The following is a 6,704-nucleotide window of genomic DNA, read 5'->3' as shown; positions in this document are numbered from 1 at the left end:
AGAATCTCAGATCATGTCGGACCCATTGTTTAATCTCTCCTATTTCTATGTTGTTAAAGATGACGGGGAGCTGAATGGCACATCGCCTTCAAGGCAGCACTTTTAATTGATGGCCACCATGTTACTACGAGAGCACATGCACGTATAAATGGTCCCACTCAGTGGAACTCAAACAGGTAGAACTGGATTTCTCTTGTTTGTTTGTTTTGCTTTTTTTTTTTCCTGCACCGAACTGAGAGGTTAATAGCGGTTCAGGAGCCTCTTGCAGAGTCAGAGATGAGTGAAAACAGACAAGGCTGCTAAAAGCCAACGCTGTGCACGTAGATGTACGGCCAGCAGCAGCAGCACTCAGCCTCCCCAGTGCCTCAGAGTATTATTCCATGACTTTTCTTCGCCGTTACTCCATAAAGAGCACGCTCCTGCTGCCCGAGCCTCCTTCTGAAAGCAGCGAAATCCAATTAGTAATTTAAATTTAATTAAAACAATGTTTCACCTGGGTTTTTGTCATTTTGGGAGCAATGGTGCGTTCAGGAGAAAGAAAAAATGGACTTTTCCAGCCCACAAATCCAGGAGCGATGAGCAGAGAGTTGCTCCCGCTCATGTCAGCCCGTCCCGTGACACTCAATGCAAATATTTAAATGGGGGTTATGGAAATTCCCAGCATGCACTCTGAATTTGGCATGTAAAGCAGGTCCAGGAAGGGTTGTTGCTTACACCACATACATTTGTGTGCAGAACATGCAATGTTGCGACATCAAGGATAAGACATGAGTATGAAATAAAACATCGGCAGCACAGTTGGAGGACGTTTGGGGAGATACTTTAACTCCAAAGGCGGCGCGGAGCGATCGTGGATACGGTCTGTGAGTCATTTTCCTTGCTAATTAGAATCTCATTCTGCGATGGCTGCGTTAGGCCCAGTCGGTGGCTTTTTTGTGATTCTAGTTTTCGCAGCTCTATCTTCTCTTTTGTTTTAATAGATATGAAATGCCCCAACAGTGAAGTTGGCTTTTAATATCGCCAAAAACAAAAAAATCTGGGCTTCTTGTGCTGATAATCCACTTGGTCAGAGGTGGTTCGCGTGTGTGACCTCTATCCAAAGCAACGGTAGACAGCTGAGGCCCAGCCCAGTCTTAGCAAAATACATACTTCAACCCCCCCACCCCCCCAAAAAAAGTAACTTAAACGATCGGCTTGGTGGCTCATCTCCCTTTATCGATAGAATTGACCGTAGGAGGTGGGTGAGGAGAGAGATTTACAGTTTCCTCCACCAGATAGCGACTCCTGTTGTGAAGCAATGTGACAGAAAGTCAGTACAGCGGTGATGGCTCAGCAGTGCTTCTGGTCCCCCCCCCCCCCACATCCAGGAGGGGACGAGCTCCTCCAGGAGCTTGTCCAGAGCCCACCTCAGATGTAGCGTATGTAGCCTGTGGATGACTCATCCTCCGGAGGACAGGCAGCACAGCGCATGTAGCCTTGGAAATAAACATTTCACTGTTTGCAGAATGAAGTGAAGTACTTTGTCGACTTACTGTCTGAGCCCACAAACCACAAACGCGGACGCTGACAAACCGGATCTGTCAGGTACACGAGATTTAGAATATAAATATATATATGTGTGTGTGTGTGTGTGTGTGTGTGTGTGTGTTTTCAGGTGCGTGGAGTGTCCATGCTTCACTAAAAGCAAATGAAAATAACACATGGCTCCTTTTTTATTGAAAACGCAGATTTGTCATCATTACACCAATCGCCATGGAGACTGGGTTAAATCCCTAAGCTACTGGTATTACACGGTGCCTGAGTGTATGCTCATTACCTTTTACTGCAACTTCCAGGAAAAAGAAAAAACTGTGCGACCGAGTGGATGAACGTCTCCACCTCTTTTGGATGATTAGGTAAAACAGACGTGCACGTGTGTGGTTTGTTTTTTTCCCTGCGTTTCCCAGCAGCCGGTCACACCTGTTGCCTACAAATGCACTTGAACTTCTGCGGTGTTTCACAGTATCAGTCAGCAGCAGGGTGATGCTCATGCATGGCTTCGTGCTGCTTTTATACATAAAGCTGATTCTAAATTAGAGAGTGGAGCCAAGGACGAAGAGATGCTGAAGACTGAGTTAAAACGCTGGAAACCCAGTTTAAAATGGCTGTTTAACAAACCGTTTCTTGGTTTCTTTTTCCTTTTTCATCAACAAAATCGCACATCTTATTTGTAACCGTATATTTAGGTTATCTATTTCACTGAGAGGCATTAAATGGTTTTCTCCAAATGTAAAGAGACCATTAGCTGATGCTAACTGCTAATTGAGAGTCTATCACAACAACAGTGACTTCTGTTTCCTGGTGGATAAATAAGTTGGTTAATGCTTAGACAGTATAGCTCGGCTGTTGCTGCTGCTCCGAAATACTCACAAGTTCTGAGAGTCACATCGAATAAGAAAAGCACCGTAAAAATGAGCCCGATGTCGGTGTGAGTGAATGGTTTCTCTCCTGGTGACCGTCCAGGGTGTGGTCCTGAGGTGTGCTCTCCTATCGTTGCGGTGGAGGTGGCAGCAGTGATTTTGAATGTTGCCTCTTCAGCCTATTGAGGATGTTGTGCAATGGTTTCCCCACGGCTCTTTGGTTCTCCAGGAGAACGAGGCTAGTGACCGAGTGGAAAACTGGTTCATCCTGCGAGCACGACTCCAGATCTTTGGAGGTAGAAGTTGGGTTGGATCCTGTTCTTTAGCAGCACCTCAGTGGTCATCAACCCAGGCCTATGTGGTTCTGTCTTCCTGGTAGGTAAAAAAAACCCAGTTGGATTAAGGGCTGGTAGATGACTCCTGGTCTAGCTGGACAGTCTACCGAACAGTGTCCTTGTGTCTCCGAGACACAATCCGATTGTGTCTCAACTTCAACTCGTCGTTGGTTTTAAATTGCACCCTTTTCAACGTGGGCGGGATCTTCACAACGAGGCGTTCTCTCGTGACACCGTTAGCATACAAACACGACTTGCTTTTCATCTCTGAAAAACGTTTGTTCCCGACGGTTTTTTTCTTCTTTCTTCTTAAACAAAAGGCAGAAATCACGACACAGTAACTTCTTTATTGCAGTTGGAGGCAAAATCCAGAATGTGGAAAGACTGTGGAAAATACACACAACTACAACACGCAGAAACAACTTTTTAGGCAAAACTAAAATCAAAACCAATGTTGCTGACATGAATTCACGTATGCACACACACACACACACACACACACACACACACACAAACACACACACACACACACACACACACACACAGCTCTAAGAGCAATGAAAACTGTTCAGTACACTTACTTTTGTGCACTGCACAACACTGAGGCCATGGACATTGTTATATATTTTGGTTATTTACCTGTGCTGAATTATTCGTTACTTCATATATGAATCCGGGAGTGCCTCCATAATTTCGTTTTAAGGCTGGGAACAGTTAGACAAAGACAATTTTGAATCTTGAATCTAGTTTCCAACTTTGTGGACCAATCAAACTCTCGGCCTGACGGACTGACAATAACCATAACAGGGCCTCGTCGTCATGCTTGGAACCCCTTCCAAGTAGGTACTTTAGAAGGTACCTCCTGAGCCCTGGAACCCTGAGTGGAAAAGCCTCCAAACCGTGCCGTGTCGAGTTGAGCCGGGTAGGTTCCAGTGGAGAAGCAACAATACAAATGACGTTCTAACCCTCAACAATAGTCATTCTCGTCAAGAGTGACCACAAGTATCGGATCTTCAGATCAGATCAGAAGAACATGAGTTGAGATTGATTCTGGAGTTTCTTTGTTGCTGAAAGGGGACCTGAGGACAGTTCAGTCTCAGCTGCCTTTAGTATCATCCCAGATATAGGATATTAACCTCTCTGAGCAAAACACACACACACACATGCACCTTAGTAAAGTTCCGGAAGTGTCTAGGCTTGGTTTGGGTTTAAATGGGACATAATTGACCGTGTGTGTACCTGAAAATACTGACGGTGCTCCTGAGAGTGCAGTGCCTTCGTGAGTGAGCAGCATTTATGGATCGATAAATCAATTTGAAATTAATTATGAAACATTAGCTTTAAGTGAACGGAAGCGAGTCAGAACGGCACACAGTAGATTTCAGTGACAGTCAGTCTGGGCTAAAATGGCATTATTTAGATGTATTTCACCATTTGAGTGAACGGTGTGTGTGTGTGTGTGTGTGTGTGTGTGTGTGCCCTGGTGTGCAGGTTACAGCCCCAACTCCTTTTCCACTTTTAACATAAATATATTTCCCCCCTTGTTTGCATTTTTCTGGTTCGATACATGGATGAGCAAGTGTGCGCTCCTCGGCGAAAGAACGACTCTTTTACATTTTATTGTGTCAGTTTTGTGTGCACTTTTATTTCATGATCATTCCACCTCTCGCAGCAGTTACCATGACAGTGTACTGGCAGCACTCCTCTTTAAATAATATATCACCGGGGGAGAAAGCAGACATACTCAGGTTACTGTAATAACTCTTGTTTTGTACTTTTGCTCTGCTACACGTACTTATACTCTTTCTTTACTGCCTTTTATTTACCCATATATGTTGAGGAAATGTCATCTCGGTTGATTCTCGATTTAATGCAGCACGTGCTCACCAGCGATTTTGTTCCCCCGACTTCTTCCTTCAGCGGGTTCTATGAGAACTGTCTGTGACATTTTCAGACCAACACCAGATTTAAGTAGAGAATTTCAGAAAAAATGACTAAATAAATGTCATTCAAGAGAAGAACTTGCTTACCGAGTGCCTCCTTTAGTCCACCTAGTAACACACACACACACACACACACAAACACACACACACACACACACGTGTTTGTCCTTCTGACTTTGTGAGCACTCATATTGACATCATGTATTCCCAGACCCTACCTATCATAACCAAAATCCTAACCATAACCACAACCTAAACCCAATTCTAACATCAAGTCTTAGTCCTCAAGCAGCACACCTACGGCTGCAAGGACCAGCCAATATGTCTTCACTTTGCGAAACGTCCCCACTTCGCAGGCAAAATATATAACCTTGTCCTCACTTTATAATAAATGCCAGAACATGTACACACATACATGGACATTCATCTACATATAAAGAACAAAGGAATGCTTTGAGGTTTCCTTTCCATCCTTTCACAATTTGTCTGTTCCACAAGTTGAAAAAAATTCATAATAGCCAGCTTATAACTGCACGTAACTGTGACACCCACATTAATTTGCATTGAAAAGTGAATGACCCTGATGATGAGTCACCGCATTCACTCTTACATTTGCTTTATTCTGAAACCTCGTAAGATTCGGTGAAGCCGAGGTTCTTGCTGCCGTCTCTGAGCGAGCTCAGGTGTGCGTCACAATATTCCTCAAATGTATTTTAAAAAAGGAGCTGGAAAAAATAATTCCACAGAAAATGTGAAGAATTCCTCTTCTTTTTTTCCCTTTACCAGTTTTTTTCTTTCTTTTGTGGTCGCACGGAGGGTGCTGGAGCTTATCCCAGCTGCATATGTCTGAAGGCAGCCCTAAACGAGTCGCCAGCCCGTTGCATGGCCCTCCATAGGTGAGCATTTGGCGATTCGGCACCTTGCTCCAGGATACCTCAACAGTGCTCTGAAGGCGTCCTGCGAACCTTCACCTTGCTACCAGAACACCTTCCATGTTTTGTCCACACCAGAGCTTGAACCGAGACTCTTCCGCTTCTCAACCCAGTCCCCTACAGACCAGCTACCTCCCGAGTCAGAGACTACGTCAAGGAGAACTGACCATATTCTGACTGTAGCTCCATCACCCTTCCTTTCTTTGAGAGATTCCTGCTTCCTCCACACTCCAAACAGTTAATATCAACATTTGTATTCCGGTTTCCTCTGATCTTACTAGGGAACCTTGGGGCAAAAACTAACATTCTGAGACATTGGCACAACTTAAAGGAACCTTTTCTTGGGCCAATTGTTACCTTTTTAACGCAGGCTATAGATTAATTCAGTACAAGGTGATGCACATGATTGCCTTACAAATCAAAGCCTAAACCTGTCTCCTCTATGTGATAAGTGTTATATTACTGATGGTTCGCCAGCACATCTGTAGTGGGCGTGTCCTAAATTGCATACATTTTGGTCAGCTGTTTTTGAGCAGTTTATAAAAGTCTAGTGCAGAGACATTCAGCCTTACCATGACCTGTCCATCCTTCGATGCTCTGATCTTCCACACGACATGCAGGTCACTTTGCCCCTAGGGGTGGTGGTGGTGGTGGTGGCTAAGAAAAGTATTCTCTCGACCTGGAAATCTATCAGTCCACCCACCCTTTGCTCACTGGTTCACCAAAATGTTATCGGCTATTCAATTGGAAAGACTGCGGCTGAACAAACCAAACGGATGGAACCGATTTGAGCTAACCTGGGGACCCTTCCTGGCCCAGCCCAAGGTGACGCCTGACTCAGCTTTTCGCATGGTATTTGTTTACTTTAACTAAAGCAAACATGGTTTTTCTGTAACTTTATGTAGGTATAGCTACAACTGTTTCCCCCTTCAATTTTTATATATTTTCTTTTATGTTTGAATGTTTTTATCTCATGTCACGATTTGTAAAGTAAAAGCTGTAAGCATATTTTTAAAAGGAGAAAGACGGTGCTAAAATCCAATTAAATCAAAGCACAAGTTTCCTACTGCAGAATTTAAAAGACCTAAAACAACA

General features: G+C 44.0%; 1 long non-coding RNA gene across 1 annotated transcript; it reads right to left on the bottom strand.

Moving 5' to 3' along the window:
* Nucleotides 1-4,310: 4,310 nt before the first annotated feature.
* Nucleotides 4,311-6,704, bottom strand: LOC115252024 (uncharacterized). The gene is made up of 3 exons (XR_003890470.1): nt 6,182-6,704; nt 4,765-4,785; nt 4,311-4,673 (listed from the first exon to the last, which is right to left on the bottom strand). It is a non-coding gene; the product is annotated as an uncharacterized lncRNA (long non-coding RNA).

This window comes from Takifugu rubripes, chromosome 13 (assembly GCF_901000725.2).
Source record: "Takifugu rubripes chromosome 13, fTakRub1.2, whole genome shotgun sequence".
In the NCBI taxonomy this organism is placed as follows: domain Eukaryota; kingdom Metazoa; phylum Chordata; class Actinopteri; order Tetraodontiformes; family Tetraodontidae; genus Takifugu; species Takifugu rubripes.
This window is presented reverse-complemented; position numbering and strand designations above follow the sequence as displayed.